The following is a 21,438-nucleotide window of genomic DNA, read 5'->3' as shown; positions in this document are numbered from 1 at the left end:
AGCCAGAAACCCAGAGGTCATCCTTAACTTTTCTCTTTCCCTCACCTTCTACATTCAGTCACCAGATAGTGCTGATTCCTCTTAATAAATATCTCTCCTCCCCACCCCCTTGTCTCCAGTCCTGCTTTACTAATCAGGATCTAATTTCTCTTTCTGCATCATGGCAATGGCTGCAGGTCTTGTGATCCCCCTCCTAATCCCTCCCAATCCATTCGCCACACTGCATCCAGAATCATCTTTCTAACCATGTTACTCCCTTCGCTAAAGTCTTCCAGAGACTCTCTGCTTCTTACAGGACCAAGTCCAAAATCCTGAGCCTAGCAAATAAGATCATTCAGGACCTACTCTCTGCCTTTAGCCTCACTTCCCCTCTCCATCAGAATGAACTTCTACAAATTCCTTTAACTTGTCATACTTTCTTACTTTCAAGTGTTTGCACGTGATGCTCTCCCCTTTTTGGAAACTACTTCCCCCTGCCCCTTTACTCAATTTCTCTATTTGCTCAAGACTCAATTCAGACACCATCTCTCCTGGGAGAGCCCTCAAGTATCCCTATGATATGTTCCCTTAGAATTATGAGTAAGGTCTTACAGTCTCATTCATTAACTATAGAATAATTGCTTGTTCACTCTTCATCTCCTGCAATAAACTTTAGGATGCATGAAGATAGGGAGTATATTTTATTCTTTTTATGTATCATCAGCATAATGCCTGGCATATAGAGACTGTTCAATAAATGGATCTTATAATCTGAACAAATTTCATCCAACACTTTTTTTTAACTTGAGCTTTATTCATATTCTGAGTTTTCAGGAAATTCCCTGACTTGTGATCTTCAAAATGATATAGAGAATCCATATACTAACACAAATATTTAGAAGAAAATACTAGAAGTTAATTATGAAAATATCACTCCTTTAAAATTAAGCAAAAATAAGTGGTATTTATATTATGATAATAATTCACATGGAAGTTTACAAAATTCTTTCTCATATCTCATATTAATTTTTAATGTATTATACAAACAATGTTATAACAACAGAAGCAATTTTTTAAATAAAATTAACAGTTTGATGACATCACAAATTCTTTTTGGAAAGAGGCTGGATATAAATAATTAAATTTTAAAAGAACCCACCATCTTAACAAATCTATGTTTAATTTTTCCATTTCCCCTTCTTACTTTTATCCATTTACAAACATAATTTTACATAGTTGAAATCACAAAATAGAAACAATTTTATATGCTACTGTTTTCGTGTTCTAATGTTGCTACTTAGCCTTTATAAATTAAGGACTGAAAAACATTCCACCAAAATATATGGTTGCCAATGACAACTCATAGACTTATACCTTTACTCTTCTCTCCTCAAACGGTCAGCTGTCTCCTGGGCTGCTGTACATGGTTCTTTATAGGAATCTTCAACTCAAAATGTATATGACTAAGTCCATTAGGTCCTCTTAAACTTGATTATCCTCCTAGGTTCCCAGCTACAGTATGGTGCCATTACCCTCCAAGTTCCCTTAGCCTTGCTCCCTTTCCCATTTTCTCACTTTAACATCCAAATCAGCAATTCTCATTGACGTTTTATTTTAAGATCTCTTTAATTTCTTTTTTCCCATTCTCTCTGCCATTACCTTTGTTTCTCCATTCTCATTTCAGCATTGACACACACTTGAGTATTGACACGACTTCCTAACTATTCTCCCCCGCCATCCACTACCTACCAAACCACCAATGTCATCTTTCTAAAATGGATATTGAGCTCCTCACTATGTTGCTTAGATTCACCCAGTTGCTCACCATCACTATGGATAGACTCCAAATACCTTAACCTAGCAAGAAAGGATCTCAGTAATCTGACTTTTCCATCAATTTTACTTCCTGGGTACTGGATCTCTATCCCAGTCACACCAGCGGTGAGGTCCTGGCCAGAGCCTACAAGGCTGATGTCACTTACCTACAGACAGCCCCCACAGGAACTCAATAAAACCAGAGATTATTTGAAGGAAAGTCTAGATCAAAATCCTGGCAGACCTCCATGCTAGCTGTGTCCCTAAGGCTGGCAGGAGAAATGAGCTTGTCTGAAGGCAAAAGAACAAAATTCAGGGAACCCACATAAAAGTGAAGTCAGGTTGGGGTGCCTGCATGGCTCAGTCACTTAAGTTTCTGATTCTTAATCTGGGCTCAGGTCATGATCTCAAGGTCATGAGATCGAGTCCCATGTCAGGCTCTGCACTGGGCATGGAGGCTGCTTGAGATTCTCTCTCTCCCTCTTCCTCTGCCCCTCCCCATCTCAAAAATAAATAAATAAATAAAGTGAAGTCAGGTTTAGGACATAAAATGAGCAACAGAGACCAAAGCAATTCTCTGAACTAAAAAGCAAGGGGTTGGGGGTGGGAGGGATGGGGTGGTTGGGTGATAGACATTGGGGAGGGTGTGTGCTATGGTGAGCACTGTGAATTGTGTAAGACTGTTGAATCATAGACCTGTACCTCTGAAACAAATAATACATTATATGTTAAAAAAAAAAGAAGAAGAAGAAGAAGATAGCAGGAAGGGAAAAATGAAGGGGGGAAATCGGAGGGGGAGATGAACCATGAGAGACTATGGATTCTGAGAAAAAAAACTGAGGGTTCTGGGGGGGGTGGGGGGATGGGTTAGCCTGGTGATGGGTATTAAAGAGGGGCATGTACTGAACAGAGCACTGGGGGTTATATGCAATGAATCATGGAACACTACATCAAAAACTAATGATGTAATGTATGGTGATTAACATAACATAATAAAATATATATATATAAAAATAATAATAAATTTTGAAGAAAGGCAAAAAAAAAAAAAAAAGCAAGTGACTGTAACACTTATTTAAAAAGCTAAAGCTGCAGGCTAAGATCTTCCAAAGCTAAGCTTGGGACTACAGTTCAGGACTACAATGGGCTGTAGCTATAAGGAACCACTTAAAGTGTCCCAAGGTTCTAGGCTCTCTCCATATATATATATATATATATGCTGTTTCTTCTACCAGAGTTCTCTCTGACCCTTCATCTGTCTGGCAAAGCCACTCTTCAAGTATCACCTCCTCTATGAAGTCATCCCTGAGTCCTAAGGCAATGTTAAATCTAGGTGACATTCTGGAATCAGCACAAAGTAAAGTATATATTGCATTTAGTAGTGGGCATCCAATTCATCTTAGAACCACAGAAAATCATTAGAAATGACTATACACACAGGAAGCCCTTCCCTGTACTACTTAAGAATGGAATTTGTTTTGCCCACTGTGATTTTTGATGTGGTGTGTTGACAAATGCTATAAAAAAACTTAAGGCTAGATCAAGATCAGATGGCATGCCTAAATGACAGTCCCTGTATATGAATCAAAGGCCATTGATAAGCCAATAAATGCTACAAAGTGTCTAAAATTATTTTTAATTTTTTCAATTGAGTTATACTGAATATGGTCCTGATTAGTGGCAAAAATTATTATGCCTATAGCCTACCTCTTCCTCCTATAGAACAACAGACCTGTAGTTTGTTGAGAAGGAAGTTAATTTAGAGATTTGAGGACACACTCAGAAGACAGTTGGATAACTCTGGTTGCCATAAATTATTGCTCTTTGTAAGTTAAGTTGACTCTTTGTGTCCATTCTACCTTAACTACACTTGAAAAGTTAATCGAGTTGGGCCATCAACTCAGAAAGGGATTAAAATCATTTTACAGCTAAAGACCTCCCTCTACAATGATTTTCTTCATTGTAAGGGAAATTAACAAGTGTTACATAAGTAGGTTTACCTAGTTCTAAATATGTAAATTTGTGGCATCAGTAAATCAGGAAAAACTGTCTCATTATCAAGGGGATTTTGTTTACCTGATTACTCTCATGGAAGCCATGCTAGGAACATCCCAGAACCGACACACTGGCTTACCAAGAGGACCCACTAGGGGGCAGTATAAATAGCAAAGTAAGGGGATGTGATTATTTTTTTTACAGTAACGAAACTGTCCTACAGATGGGAAGTCACTATTATTTTAATACTAGTAGTCTTTTGATTGGAGACATTATTAAAGTTCCCTGTAGACTAACCGTGTGGGTTACTATTTAACATCCTTAAATTGCAGTTGTCGATTAATTTGATCAAATGTTTTCATCTCTGTCTCAAGAGATTAGTCTTGTGGTGAACCAATCTTTCTAGTTTAGATGTTCTGTAGATAAATCTTTAGATGAACTTTCCCTCTGCGATTCAGATTCCTAAATGTTTATGCACCTCAGAGAAGGTTCTCAAGTTCGAAATGATAGAACCAGCCCATACTTTCTACCCTTAGAGTTACATTTGTGACAAAATAAAAGTTACAGTGAGTGGCCAAATAAAAATGGGGCCCAAAACCTTGAACTTTAAGGAATTAATTCTTGAAAATTCAGTTTTCTTGTAAGTGAATCATTTTGAAAGGTTGTCAGAAGACTATCAGTGTAGGATGTTGAGCTTTATTCCCCATCCACACATGTTCCATGAAAGAATGTGGAGTCACTGTGAGCACTGCTCCAGAGAGCCCTGGACATCAGAGAAAATGCAAGTACCACCTCATGTAGTGTGGCATTGCATGTTTCCTATACCTAATTTCACTAACCCTATTTGAGTTGCATAAGCCCAGCATTCTAAACCGAGATACGACCTTGCCAACCTCATAAGCCTCTTGGTCCCTCTCCTCTGGGAACAGGAGAAATCTAAGGAGTAAGCCATAATGCTGACATTCTGCAACAGATGAGAATGGACAACAGCTGGGTCAGTTATCCTGGAACCAGAAAGTCACCTTAGAGAAGACTTGCAGATGAGGAGAAGATTGAACTAGATAACAAAGGCATATCAAAGACCTACATTTATTACACTCTTTTGCAACAGCCAGCTTAAGAGAAAACATTTTATTGGACCCACAGTGTCCTTATAGAAGTGAACTATATACCTGAAGCAAGAACATCAATCACCAATAGATCACAGGGATACGACCAGCATTTTGTCTCTCCCAGTACATTAAAAATAACCAATAAATTATTCCAAAGAAGTCAGTGACATTTTATGACCAAATCTGTGCCGGTTACCTCTAAGAGCCTACCAAGAATTTTTAATCTATTTGGGAAGAGAGCCGCCACATGGGAAGCATTAGGGTACCATTTGGCACTTACCTCTACCAAGCAGAGTATATGCATGGTACTCTCTAAAGAAGGTGTATTAGTTTCCTGTGGTTACTCTGACAAATTACCACAAAATTGATGGCTTAAAACAACAGAAATGTGTTCTCTCACTGGTCTGAAGGCCAGGAGTCCGAAGTCAAAGTGTCAACAGGCAACATTCCCTATGGAGGCTTTAGGGAGAATTTGTTTTTTGCCTCTTCCAGTTTCTGGTGGTCTGCATTCCTCGACTTGTGGCTACATCAGTCCAATCTCTGCCTCCATGATCACACTGCCTCACTCTCCTCTGTGTATATCAAAATCTCCCTCTCCCTTCCTCTTGTAAGGACACCGGCTATGGCCTTGTCACACCTATATAATTCCGGATAATCTCCTCATCTAAAAATCCCTCATTTAATTGCATCTGCAAAGACCTTTTTTCAAATAAGATTACATTTACAGGTTCTGGAGATTAGAACGCAGGCGTATCTTTGAAAGGCCATTTTTCAGCCTACCCACAAAAGCAAAAGTTTACCGTGGGAAGAATAGTCAGCATTTGCTTCTTATTGCTGAGATGATGGGTCTTGAGAAGCACCTGTAAAGATGGCTAAGCTTTAAACTGGCAGGCACAAGAAGGTGGGCATTCAATGTGGAGGGACCAGCAGATGCAAAGGCCATCATGTGTTTTCAGCAAATGAGGCATGAGGCCATATGTGGGGCCCATGGGGAGTGATTATCACTGCTCATCAATCCCTGATGGAGGGCATGTAGTAATGAGCAAGGTCATCCGGCTGGGAAGTTAGGATGGAGCCAGATTATGCAAGCTCTTGAAACATAAGAAGCCCAAACTTGATCTAACAGGCAATGGGGAATCCTTGTGCATTTTTAAATGGGGAAGTACTATGATGGCTAATTTTCTAGGATCTTAAATAAATTACCACATCTTCCCAGTATGTACCCTTTTATTTATCTCTATCCTATCTCATTAGCAAAGCTAAGCCACAATATTTATTATTTTCTTAAGTTATCTTTATTTGGAAACAGTAACAAGAATTCAGTGTAATTCTCATAATGATAGGTTCTGCTACTGGACTTAGCCATATCTGTTGGGGGAAAGAAAGAACATATATATATATATGGATATGTATGGAGATATATATATACATGTATATATATCCATTACTTCGCTTGAAGAAAAGGCTCTCTTCATGAGCAATTATTTATACATCTGGCTTATAATAAAATCATATCATGCAAATGAACTGGATTGACTCAAAGATGAAGTTCTGATTATAACAATATGGGGGCTTTGCAATATTCCATTAGGCAGAAAGGAAATGCTAGTCAGCAACCCAACCAGGAAAAACTATTTTGGTCCATAAATTATGCAGCTTTGTGTTTATTCAATTAGGTTAATCCTAAATGAATCCTTCTGTGAAAACTCTAAACACTGCAACATACAACAGGAAAGCAATGCTGAAGGGATGCCTGCAAGGAGGGTTGCCGATTGGATCTGCCCCACTGTGGAATGATTCCACTTGCTCATTCACTTGACTCCACAAGCATCTCCAACAGTGTGAGATCAGATTTAATAAAAACTCCGTCTGGCTCTGGGGATGTGCAAATCCAGGTGAGACCTCGCAAGTCCTTAAAATTTGACTGGGGCTCCTGCAACACCAAAATTTGATGGAGGTTTTATTAAACCTGTGAGAACCTTAAGAAGACATATTTTAAAAGCCAATATGAGGATTGGGAGGGCTGCCCTTACGGGTGCATGTGAAAGCTCCTTTGTAGTATGGGGATCTGACGGGCACTTGTCCCTTTTCCTGACTCTACATTGAGTAAAGGAGGCCAGTATCAGAATCTATGCACTCATCTGCCTTTGCTATAATTCCATTTCTACATTAATAATAAATAATTAATTAGCCAGGTTAAAACTAATATATGAGAGTTTTACATTTCAGGAAAAGACTTATGCCTCTCTGCAGCTGGCTTAGTGGCCGTTCTCTTCCTCTAGGCCTTGATGACAGTCACCTTGAAGCTCAGAGTTGATTTCTAATTGATAGAGATGCTACATACTATAAACTCAGTCTACTCTTTTTCATCTAGTGATATAGTCAACGCGGATTTAACTGCTTAGTTAAACTGAAAGCAAGTGGTGTCCCAAATAAGAGAAACAAGGAAGAAGTGGTAACGAGACAGCTGGGAAACATTATCTTCCCCAAGACAACAGCACAGGCAGCCAGTTACCATTGCAGTTTGGAGATAACAGTAAGTGAAAACCCTTTGTGATGCCCTCCCCACAGCCTGCAGCACCAAAATGTGGGTTATGTTAAAATTCCACAAAATGAAGATTTTAATTTGATGCCTTTGTATACCAAAAGAAACATTTTCAAAATGGTATTCACTGTAGTAATTTAATTCCTCTAAACCATCTGGAAGACACAACAATTTGGAAATCACCAATGGTAAACATGGTATCTTGTTTTCCCTTCTGCCACTACCATTTAAGCTAGGAAGACTCTCAAAGCCTTCTGGAGATGGTATGTTTCTATTGGGATATTTAAAAAAAAATGGAAACAATGAATGCATAGTGGTCTCACAGGGAGATAGACTCAATATTTTTAGATGATTCTTCAAAGCTCTAGCTCCTGCCAAACTTTGGAAATGTACATGGTCAATCTGAAGGTGCTCTGCTGGAGGGTCATTAAATTGCCAAACTAAGACTGTTTCCGGTTACTTTGAATAGAATGTTATTCAAGTGTGAACCTTTGACTAGAGTTTGTGGGTATCATAACATAACCACATAGTGCCAGAAACTCCATGTCTCGGGCCTTCTGTCAGCATAATATTTTGCTACCCCTAGATTTGTCCAATTTTTTATAGCACAGAATAAGTGAACAATGATGGAACTAAGTCTCAAGGTTCTTTAAAATAAGGTATTTGTAGGCACATAGCTGTCATATTTTTAAAGAACAATCCCAGCTACAGCTTAAACTAAAATTTTGTTGTTCTCCTGCACAGTAACATAAAAGAAAATGTCCCATAGCTATTCAGACTGAAATTCCTGAGGCTCAAGTTGCTTGTTATGGTTGTAAGACTATTCCTATTCAGGAATGGCTTATCCAGTTGACCAATTCAGAAGTTAAGTCCATTCAAAAATAAAATGATAAACCTGGCAATTAGGGACTAGGGTACCATTATGGCCTTGGTCAAACATGGACACTGCAATTTTTCAGATACAAGAAGTGTCCCAAAAAAACTTGAACAGCTTTCTACCATCACCATCACCACCCCCATTACTTGCTCTGTCTCTTCTATGTATTGGTGTGATTATGTGTGTGTGTGTGTGTGTGTGACCTCAAGCATTATCAACCATTATTTTGATCAAGACTATTGATTCTTTTGGGCGCCTGGGTGGCTCAGTTGGTTAAGTGACTGCCTTCAGCTCAGGTCATGATCCTGGAGTCCCGGGATCGAGTCCCACATTGGGCTCCCTGCTCAGCAGGGAGTCTGCTTCTCCCTCTGACCTTTCTCTCTCTCTCAATCTCTCTCTCAAATAAATAAATAAATAAAATTTAAAAAAATATATTAAAAAAAAAAGACTATTGATTCTTTTGACCTGATCATAGCTGGAACGATGTCTATCTCTTTCACCATACCTTTCACCATAGCCTTATCTGTTATCAGTTGCTATGATTCCAATTAAAAAGTGGAATACAAATATTACTAGTGTATTTTTTAAGAACACAGAACAGTGTTATTTTCTCTACATCCTTCCATGACTAATGAGGTGCCTTACCCAGAGGAATTGCTTAACAAGCAGTTAAATTGACTTGGATCTATTCAGAGTTTTCCAAAATACCTAAACAAGAACTAAAAAAGTTGCAAATTTTAGGAGGAAAGCTCTTGTGTAATAAGAGGTTTACCCATTTGTAGTTTAAGACAAAAAAAAACTGTGGACAAAAAATTCAACACAATAATAAATACATACATACATAAATTCAACACATAACTTCTCAAAATCAACCCATTTATAAATAATTTATAAATAATACCTATCATCTGACAAAATGATCTATAAACATACTGATTCATTCATTGAATTGACACATTTTTATTGAACACCTACTATGTGCTGATCTTTTACTAAGGTGTCAAGTTTTCAAATGGTCATACAGAGGGATGGATAGGTTGTCTGACATAAAACCTGTCTCTGAGTGATCTTTGTGCTTGCTGCACAGGAGTGAAACCTTACAGAAGGTCAAAATGTCAGGTACAAAACAGGGCTGTGTACTTACTCTAGGATTCCTTGTCTTTTTTTCAATGGCTTTATCACCTTAACTCACATGCAGTTCCTTTTTCTCTAGCTCTATGTATATGCCCAGAGATTATTCACATTTCATGTTAGAAATACTACATCTGTAAAGAAAGCTAAAGAATCAGTTTATGAAATGTTCATTTTGTCTCAATAAAATTGCTAGCCAACATGTTTGGCATATGAGCTCTGATTTCTCTCGTCTCTCAGTCCTAAGCCACTGTGACATGGGAGACTCTCAGTAAGATTACTAGTGACAAAATGGTTACCCCAAATTCTGATCACGGGTGGATTCCTTAAAAGAGACAGAGCATTCCATTTGTTTTACCCTCTCTGTGTACCTTCCATCCTACCTTCTTGTTCCAAAATATCACCACAAAACCTCTCTCCTTTTCTCCTCCATGGGCCTGGGCTCATCGGCTTCTACTTCCTCTTCCTTTACCTCTAACTCCAGCCTCGATCATTGATGGTATAGACCGAGGTCTGAAAACACACCACAGTAAATGTATTAATCTCCAAGATGACCCCTCCACTGATTCCTAGTGGCTAATATAAACCTCCTGTTCTCTTCTCAGCAGCTTCTAAAACACGTTTGATAAACTCATCATTTAGGCAACCTTCATGACCACAGCCAGATCTTCCCTGGGCTAATAATTGTCTCCCATAGGTAATTTTTTTAGGCTACTGATCATTTGTCTTACTAATCTCTCTATTTGTTCCTGCAGCTAATAGCAGATCCCCAAATACCCTCTGTAATTTTCTAACAAGCAGAATTTCAATTCCCCATAAAGAAATCCCACTTTAAAGTGTAATTAAAGATCATCTAAGAAAAACAGAGCCAATTTTGAACAACCCACAAGCAATTTTTTTCCTCTGCCAGGAGGAAGGGTGTTTAGGGAAAATTAAAAATCATTTTGCAAAATTATAAACAGGTTTAATGCAACCATTTTGATCAACGGTCCTGTTATCAAATAATCTATCTAAAATTAAGGTAATGGATTTTAAAAGGAATAGATTGAATAAAAATCATCTGCTATTCAACAGGCATAACAATCAAGCAATTACTAATTCTGTTTATAACTACAGCCCTTTACTCTTTTTAAAAGGGCAATGAAAGCAAAACTTGGTTTGTGAGCTCCTATTAAATTAGCATTGATTTTGTTTTACTGCCAAGCTAAAGAAATATCAACATTAAGGAGTTCTTTAACCCTACTTTAAGTAGGCACACTTACATGGAATTTAGTCCACAGGTTTCTTATCTTGCTATTTACAATGAAGTAAAAAAAAAAAAAATCAACCCCAGCATAGAAGTTGTATGCATGGCTATAGAAGAAAATATGACTATTTGAGAAATTGTTAGAAAGCAGCAGTACACTATTAAGTAGGGCACAAGATGGTTTATGCTGTTTAGCTGTAAACTCACTGAAGTGCAATCCAGTGTTAAATGTTAACAATTGCCTGCATTTGATCCATTACAGAAAGGAAGGGCTCACTTAAGGCAAACAGTGACGAAGTTATTTTCTCAATAGTTCTTATATTTGTAAATATTTAAGGTTCTTTGGATGCAAAATATTTTGGGTTGTTTGGAGGCAAATATAAAAGACAGGGAAAGATACATGTATTAGATTAAACAGCAAATAAAGTACAGCCTTCCTATTTTTTTTAAAGTTCAAATGAGAAATAAAAGCAATCAAGCTGTGACACATAAAAATTCCAAAAGCTATGACAAAATATGGCACAGTGTTGAGAGAGGTGTCAAAACCACTCAAGAAGTAAGCTCTTGGTGCAGCCGCTATGGAAACAGTATGGAGGCTCCTTAAAAATTTTAAAGTAGAACTACCATATGATCCAGCCATCCTAACTTAGGATATATACCCAAAGGAAATAAAATCACTGTCTTAAAGAAATGTCTATACTCCCATGGTCATTCAACATTATTCACAATAGCCAAGACATGGAAACAACCTAAGTATAAGTATCCATTGACAGATGAATGGATAAAGAAAATGTGATACCACACACACACACACACACACACACACACACACACACACACACAGTGAAATATTATTCAGCCATTAAAAAAGGAAATCCTCCCATTTGTGACAACATGGATGGAACTTGAGGGCATTAAACTATGTGAAAAAATTCAGACAGAGAAACACAAATACTGTATGATCTCACTTACATGTAGAATTTATAAATGTCAAAGTCATAGAAACAGAGTGTAGATTAATGGTTACCAGGGGTGGGGGAAATGGGAAGATGTTGGTCAAAGGGTACAAACTCTCAGCTATAAGATGAATAAATTCCAAAGATCTAATGGACAACATGGTGATCACAGTTAACAATACTGTATTATATACATTGTATACTTGAAAGCTGCTAGGAAAGTAGATCTTAAATGTTCTCACCATAATAACAATAACAAAAAAAGTTAATAATGTGAGATGAAGGATGTTTGAACTGTGTTAAGCATGTCACAATATATACATGCATCAAACCATTACACCATACACCTTTTTTTTTTTTTTAAAGATTTTATTTACTTATTCATGAGAGACAGAGGAAGAGAGAGAGAGAGAAGCAGAGGGAGAAGCAGGCTCCCAAGGAGCAGGGAGCCCGATGCGGGACTCGATCCCAGGACCCCGGGACCATGACCCGAGCCGAAGGCAGACACCCAACCATCTGAGCCACCCAGGCGCCCCATACACCTTTAATTTGTACAATGTTATCAATAAAGCTGGGGAGGAAAAAAAGAAAGTCGGCAGATGGAGCTAAGTCTGGCTGATATCAGCAAAGATGTCTCGCACCAAGGTTGTTGCAAATATGATAGCAATGTGTTGGACTCTCCTACTCTGCAAGAACCTGATCTTTTTCAGATTATGCGAATCTAAAACTGATGGAAAGAAAGACAGCTATTAGACTTGTGTCAAAAGGCCTTTCCATAATGGAAATGTACTAGCCATTTTGAAATTTAATAATAACCCTTTAGATCTTTCTAAGCCCCTAGAAACAATTTCTTTTAAAGTATAGTATAACTTTAAATGAGTTCTCCATATTCTATTTTTCTCTTACATATTACTATGTTAGGATATGTTGGGCATCTCAGGAGTTTCTTTTTATAAGTAAAAACAGAGAATTAGAGAGTGCAAACAAATTCTCTGATCAAGGTAACCCAGAGCACTCTCAGTCATTAAAGGGCTTGTTCCCAGAGCCTATCTGGGTGTCCCAAGAATATTGGAGCATGGAAACCACTAACCTGTCTATTAGGTTCCTACTCAAATTATACAACTTGTTCTTCTTCTAATGATATAACAGAGGATATAGGGGAACTAAAATTTATTGCATCTTTACCATGTGGCTAGCATTGTGCTAAGCCTGTTCCATGCATTAGTGTATTCAATCTTAGCAACAGCCCTATGCAGATTCCCATTTTACGGAGGAGGAGACTTCCATACAGAACCAACTTTAGTGTAACTTCAGTCACGCCAAAAAACTGTATAGTTGCTATCAGATAGCAAAATCAATAGAGTTCCAGAAACATCAGACGCTTGAAAATTTTTGCTCGCTAGCTGCAAAATTCATTATTGCAATCAATGGTCCCCAGGTTTTTTTTTTAGTCACAAAAAAAGAAAAATTCTTGTGCACACACCCACAATATATACATATTTATTTATTATAAATTATGTAATATATGATATATATTGCTGTCAATAGCTAATATTTCAAGACATAATATCAGCTTAGGGCAAGGTTCATGGTTTTAAAATACTAGATGTAAATCATATGACAAGCTTTCCTGATCATTTTGAATATTTTTGGCTAAACCTCTTGTCAGAGTATGATTTGTTCAACATCAATTTTACTGTGTGAAGTAACTGAAGAAGAGTCCATCTGGCAGGAAGGAAGAGGTCAGCTCTTCAGTTTTCTTGTGAGTTACTTGTGCATTTTTAGTACTAGATTAAAACTAATTCCTTTACAGAAATCTGGTTAAACTACTTATTAAGTGAGGGCTTAAACAAAACAAGATAGCATTCATAAATACATATGACACATAAAAAGCAGTGCATCTAAAGACCAACATAGGTGTCAGGGTTCCCCACATGCCCCTCCATCCACCCCGGGGGAAACATTGTAACGCCCTCTTCTGGTCCATCGCTTGGGAGTCACGTGATCACCAGCTGTGGGGTGGGGAAGTCCATATCTTAGATAACTGGTGGTTTGATTTAATTTCTTTATATAAATTAATATAAATGTTAATATATCTTTTCTACCTCCCAATGCCTCATGTGACTCACCTAGTGCTGGCCCCAAATTTGAATACTACTGCTCTAGTAAAGAGGGTTAGAAGTCAGCCTAGAAGCATATACACTCCCTTTAATACAAGGTCTCCTTGATTGATTTTAAGTAATTTCCCAAGACACATCTACCTAATTTCTCAAGACAGAAGGAGATGGAGACATTATTAGAAAATGGTTAGAAGCCCCAGCCCCGCCATGTACTAACCACAAGTTACTTCACCTCTATGAGGTGCACTACTTACTTCATCTACAATTGTGAAGCTTTGTTGAGCAACACTTAGAAAATACTTAAGAGACATAGCGTAAGCACAATAAATATCCACTGAATTATTACAAAATATTTCATGCTAAAAATATTTTAATGGGCAATCTCCCATAGGAAATTATCTTCCCAGGAATTAGGAAAGCCACATACAATTACCATACAGTTATTCATATTCTGTGGAACCCTTTCCACAGGCAAAGCCTGATTACATCAATATATCATTATGCCAATTGAAGTTCTAAATTGAGTCCCAACCCTTGACCTGGGTTCATAAGAGACAGATTCAAACAATAATCATTTGACTTAAATAAATAAATAAATAACCAAAAAATACGCTGTTTTGGGGGGGAGGAGGGTGCAGAGTGAAGGAGTTAGAATAAATCAGTGCTCCCCAGACCGGCAGAATTAGCATCACAGGGGGCTTGTTAAAAATGCATATTCTCAGCCCAATCCTAGACCTTCTGAATCAGAACTCCAAAGATGGGTCTTGTATATTAACAAGCCCTCCCAGTGATTCTGATACATTCTTGAGTTTGAGAATTGTTAGTATACATTGTACCTGTCTTCTAAAACGAAGAGATAAGTAAGATTTACAGTCTCCCCTAACAGGTGCATTCACTTCCTCTATATAATTTCCCTATAATGAAGTAAACTCTCCTCCCTTGTGGACATTACAATGTTAGAACAATAATAGGGATAATCATCCTTGTTAAATTTGGTTTGGTTTGGAAAAACTACTCAAAGTTAAACACAAACATTTGGCTATAATTCAGGAATGAATTTGTTTGGTTATAAATTCAAGATTGTTCATGATACGTTTTTAAATATAATCTTAATTCGTGAGTTAGAATTTCCAATACAATTTGGTACAATAAATAAATAAAATTGAATACCTGTTTGTTCTTAGTTTTCTTTTTCTTAGTAACTGTTCCATTTTCTTAGTAACACATGTATGTTTCACAAATGTTTTTAAATAAGGAAAAAAAAACTTCTCTACTTAATTTTCTCAATATTGCACTTGATATTACTAGCTAAAAAACCGGTTACCCTTATTATTATTTTACATTTTCAGTCACTTTAACTCAGTACAAGTTGCTATTCGTTTGCTTTTTTTTTTTTTTTTTCTGCCTTCTGTTCAATCCGTAACTATGTCTGCAGCCCCATAGATAAATTTTGGAAACGAAGGAAAGGAAGTCCTGCACATTTTTGAATAATAAAAATAGACTTCTAGCTAAGTAATTCTAGATGTTTTATTTACTGTTTAAACTCAGGTGTGCATATTTAAAAGTACCACCAAAACCCATAGAGCTGGGTCTCCTATATAAACTACTTTCCCTTAATACACATGACCCTCCCTTTGAATTAAGCACTATTTATTAATGAGCTGCTTTCTTATTTACACATGGTTTGGGACCTGCTGGCAGAGACTTTTGCCCACTCACACTATAGTATTTGTAAGACAGAATGTGGGTGATTTCAAGGCTTAGATGGCCTTTCAGGATTAGGAATGACAAATAAAATGCAATATATTTGCAAAATTTGGTGAAAGAAGAAGAGAACATTCTCAGATAATAAAGTATGGCCCAAGTCCAGACAGCCAGCTGTGAACTTGATTCTTTAAAAATGATTTACATGGTCCCATTGCACTGTCTCTATAATTTTCTTTTTACACATCAGTCTGGATCTAGATTATATATGTAAGATTTATTTGGTGTTTTTTGTTCATTTTGATTTATTATTACACTATTTGGACTCAACTTTCTCTGAAATGTCTTCTATGAAAAATGATGTAACATTTATTGCATTTATTATACTTAACGATAAAACTTTCAGTAAATTCACCAATGTAAAAAATGGTCAAAACAACATCCATTTAATTTAATGCAACACATGATTTTACTTTAAGAGATTTTACATGCATAAAAATCCCCAAGATTTTAGCCTTTATTTAGGGCAACTTGCTTTCAGCAGGACACTAGTTTGAGTCAATTCTTTTCCATTTTAGATTACATAAGGGTCAAAACTCTTATGTGAACCTCATGGTTATTTGTGGGACATGACAAAGAAAGGCAAAAGCTAACCATTTTTTCTAGCCAAAAATTTTAAATACTGTTTCTTATTTGATTCTACCTCTTTCATGTAAGATTTAAGTGTTTTATTTCTCCTACCAAAAAAAGAGCTTATAAAATATAATTCTAAATCAACTTTTTGTGGTTAGATATATACTCCTAAATGGAACAGAATGACTTCATCAATTTAAAATGCTTTCAAATCTACAGTCACGCTGTAAAACATGCAATCCTTAGTTGGGGATGGATTAAAAGGGTTAACATATCTTTTCAAGTTAATTAAGACTCAATTTGAACTAACTCAATTCTTTCCCCCCAATTTAATGCTTCCATTTTTTACCAGTGACCTGAAAACATCTGATTTCATAGATGCCAATGGAGACAAAAAGCCCCAAATACCGAAGAATTGATTTTCCTTGCAATGGCAACATGTTCATCTTGTTTAAGCTGGTTAGTAAAGTTCACATTTCCATGTCTAACACTCCAAATTTTATATTCATGCAATTTAAACACCTTATTAATGTCATAGAATGCTTAAGTTTATTTTCTTGACCTATGATTAAATTTAAAATTTTGATTATTTCTCCTATAACTTATTGTGAAACCAAAGGCCTAACATTTCATAAATCTTTTAAGGAGTTGTAAATATGCTACCATGAAATTACCTAATTACATATTTTACGGTCCAACCCATAAGTAAAAACAATCCATCGCATTAAAAACAAATGAATCTAAAGATGCTTAATTCAGTTGAGGAGATATCCTAACTTAAGGGTTTTTTAAGCCCTGACCAAATAATATCATTTGTATTTGATGGAAAATGCAATTGCTATACAGAAAAAGACAAACTGTGTTTAAAAAGAAAATGAAACTTCCCTTATTTTTGTAACAGAAAATATCATTCAAATTCAACCTTGTCCCCAACATGTCACCATGACTTTGACCTTCACCAGGGAAAGTTAGACCAGACTGAGAAATAAGTGTTGGGCTGGTGGGGAGCGGGGGAAGGCAGGGATGGAGATAGGGGATGGGGGATGAGAAACTAAGGAACATTAACTGGATAAAACACTAAGCTCACACAAATGAACCACTGATCCAAAACACTTGAGCTCTAAACGGAGGCTATTTCACATCAAATCATCATATCTTAGCACTGAGTTTTTGTTCAGGCTCCTTTTTCTTTCTCTTCCCCTTTGAAAGCTGAAACTAGGCAGATCGGTAATTTTTACAATGAGAAGTCAGGGTAATGTTAAATCATCAGTTTATTTTAACTTGGAAAATATCAACAATTTATAATTTGTTAACCATCCTATTGGCTTTATTTTTTTATATGGACACGTTCCTTTCCATGTAACTTACTCATAAGAAAACAAGTTCATTTATCACCATTCCAATACTATTGTTTTAGTAATAGAAGTTCACTAAACAATCACCAAGTTTCAGAGCCCACTCATTCTGCTGGCAGCTGGCCCACTCTAATCACTAACTGTTAAACCTGCATTTGATCACTAATACACTAAAACATTCCTAATGACATGGAGGTAAGACAAGATAAGCCCACCCTCATAATGAATGACTCCACAAAAGCAAAGTGGCAAAAGTAATTATAGAATCACATGGACCGCTGGCCTTGAATTGTCATGGACATCCCATTTCATGTTCAGCTAAAACAACTCAGAGATAACCTTATGTTCAGCAGAAGCGGGATTTGTGTCACCCATGTACTTCAACTGACACATACTTCTGTTACAAGAACTAACTGTTCTATAGGAAAGCAGCTTCAATTTCTTTATTATCAAGATGAATGAAACAGTTGTCCACAGTCAGATTGTATCCTGACTACAGAAAAAGCCTTGTGGAAATAGAAGAAAATGACTTAAATGTTGCAATTATCTTGTGTTGAGTTTTATTAAGTACCATTCAGCATCACCAACTTCCCATGCATTCCCATAAAACTTCACAAGAAGTTTTAAAGTACACATGAAATATAATTAGTTATAATTACAAAAACATGAGTGCATTTAAATATGTCACATGTTAAATCTAATTATAATAAAGACAAATCTAATCAACGTTCTAAATAAAGATGCGACAAAAGTTGTATAGAAATATTTAAAATTACTTGTGGTGTTTAAAATATGTCAATGCAAATAAAATCCTATGAGCAAAATAATAAATTTAGCCCACCATTCCATTACAGTTAACATGGAAAACGGAAAATTTCTTTTTTTAACTAAGCAAGTAAAAGATTGCTTCACCGAAGCGACACTACAACAATCCAGTTGCTCCATCATAAAACTGAGCCACACGATCGAGCCCGTGACACTGTCACTTTTATCCAGATGGATATTTTTCTCCGCAGCCTGTTAATAGACATTGTCAAGGTGATGATAAACACCAAAACCTAGGCACATATATCAATATACTCTGTGATGGGAGGGGGAAAAGAAACGAAAATAACCACAAATTTTAAATAGACTTACTGCTGTGATAATCTCTACAACAAATGCAACATGTCAAGGTATTTCTAAACATTAACCATTTGTTTGAGTTCTAGGCCTAAAATAGCATCATCCTAATCTTATCAATTTGAGGTTGAGAAAAAGACCATAAAGTCAGGGACGTGTTTGCTCTTCTAGCACATGCGATTCCAATTACTGCTTTGTTACTCCAAAACACTAAATATTGGGTTTTTGATAAGCTGAAATTAATAAGAAGTGACAAATGAGACATAGTGTAGTCAGGATAAGAAATTTATAAAGGGAAGAAAAATGTTGCCAGGGCATGGGAAAAGAGGGAAGGAATGTTTCTGAAATTCTAAAAAATCTTGATACAGGAAATTGGATTCCATAGAGCATATTTATTGTGTTTTAAAGATTATTATACAGACCACTACTTTAAGCTTGTGCTAGGAAGAAAGTATCATTCTTATTTCTCATTTTGCTTTGGATACCAAAAAAAAAAAAAAAAAAAAAAAAAAACAGAACTAAATTTGGGGCTCACAGCTAAAAATTTACAAGATTTTTAAATTTTTTTTTTATTTTTTCAATCTACCTTATCTCAGCTTTTTACATTTTTTCATATTACATCTATTCATTTTACCTTATTTTATGTATTTTGAAAAGCTGCTTCAAATTTTTGGACAGAAGTGGGAATAAATGCCCTATTTCATTCCTTATGAAGGTGGGAATAAATGCCCTATCTCATTCAGTCTGTCTCCCTTTATTGTAAGATGCATCATTAGTGTCTATGCCACTAACAGGGGGCAATAAACAAACAAGAAACCCACTGCCAATTGAACTTTGACACATCATCGATTATAAGATGCATCCTGATTTCAGAGATGATAAATGTGAAACAAAAAGTCCATCTTTGAATCAGTGAAATACAGTAACATCATTCACATCACTATGTTTGTATTTATTGACAGTTCAATTTGGTGCTAGGTTTTGGAGGGCAAGGTCAAGAACTCAAATTGTGAAGATGGGCAAGATGTTAGCCATCATCTTGACCATAAGAGGTTATTTTACAGATGAAGAAATGCAAAAGAGAAGACATAGTCTGAATCCTCAAGAAGCTTATCATCTCGTTGCAACTTCAATGATCACATGGCATTGTAATATGAATTGACTGCCCATCAATTACTCAAAGAACGAGATGCATTTATCACACATATGTATATTAAGACTAAAACTAAACCTGCACTTAAAAAGCTTTTCTTTTTCTATGAAAAAAAGACACACCACAATACCAACTGAGCATTCTCTTACGTCTCATTTTTTTCTGAAAAATATAAATATTTTCATTTCTGGCACTCAATTATTACTGAAGAGCTCCTACCATCAGTAAAATCTGTTGCTTTATTGAAACATTTAAGCAGGCATGAGAAAAGCCATCCCACATAAAAGTATCCCATGTTGGAAAGAGAATTTGACTCCTTGGGTTTTATGTATCTAGAAGAAGATAAATTTTACATAGATTTTGTGAAACTCTAAATATGAGTGAAAAATAAAATTTCTCTTGAGCTTCTAGTGTTGTACATGTATATAGAGAAAATGAGTCATTTGAGTCAAAATTTCTGATTTTGTTAAATGGTAACTATAAAGAGATTTTTATTTTTCATCATTCAAAGATTAAGATACATTATCTTTATCCCTCTAAAATTTCTAATTGAATGATAAATCTTATATATGTAGCTTCAACATCAAGTTACACTCCAGTTACAGTCGAGACAACCCAATATCCAATCTAATTATACACACACAGACACATATATATGTGTGTGTATATATATATATATGTGTATATATATATAAAGAACACCTAGTGAAATTAAATCTGATTGTAGATAATTGGCAATATGAATAGTTGGAAGTTAATAGTGACTTTGCCTAAACACACAACATTTAAACATTAATGATGGTAGAAAGCTAATTAGTAAAATTTAATTGGATGTATGCAAAGGGGTATAATGAGAAGAATTAAAGCATATTTAATTTTTAATCCAAACATAAACTCTGAAGTGGAAAACCAACTAAAGCCAATCATTGTAAAAGATAGATTGACACATTTTAAAAGACTACCCTATTAGCACACAGAATGAATAGATATCTAAAATTAAACACAGTAATATATTCTCTTGTGCCTTTAAAAAAACACACACAATTATCTAAACTGCTCAAAGAGAAAAATTTGAAATGGTAAGGCAGACAAATGTATATGGAAAATGACCCCATGGAATATAGTTTAAAAAATGAATTGAATTTTATTATATGCAGATAAGCATCCATAGCAAGTGATTCAGCATACCTAGAAACCTAGAAAGCAGCCAAGGTAAAAGGAGACATATCAGGGATAGTGCCCAATTTCACTGAATCTGATATCAGGGCAATATGATATGGAAGTCAAAAGGGTCAGTGCTATTTCAGGGAATATATGTTACAGAGAAGTCGATAGTTCCTCTCTGTACACATGATATTGACACCACATCCAGAGCCTAGGGTTAGGGAAAAGGTTCTGTGTAGAGTGGATCACAGTCCTAGCTGTGATCATGATCCATGATCATGTGAAGAACTTTAAAATACCGATGCCTAGGCCCCCACACCAGGAATTCCAGTTTAACTGATGTGGGCTGGGGTCTGGCCATGAGGATTTTTTAAAGCTGTCTCAGAGGTTTCTACTGGCCATCCAGTGTTGAAGACTCTGGTTTGGAAAGACCTTGGGGCAATTTTTTTTTTTTTTTTTTTGCCATTAATTGGTCCTGGTTTTTGCTGATTGGTAAGTGTGTATCTTTTTCTTGGAAGTGAGTATAACTTT

This window comes from Eumetopias jubatus, unplaced genomic scaffold (genome assembly GCF_037043125.1).
Source record: "Eumetopias jubatus isolate StellerSeaLion01/CBP00866 unplaced genomic scaffold, mEumJub1_p1.0 scaffold_1, whole genome shotgun sequence".
In the NCBI taxonomy this organism is placed as follows: Eukaryota; Metazoa; Chordata; class Mammalia; order Carnivora; family Otariidae; genus Eumetopias; species Eumetopias jubatus.
This window is presented reverse-complemented; position numbering follows the sequence as displayed.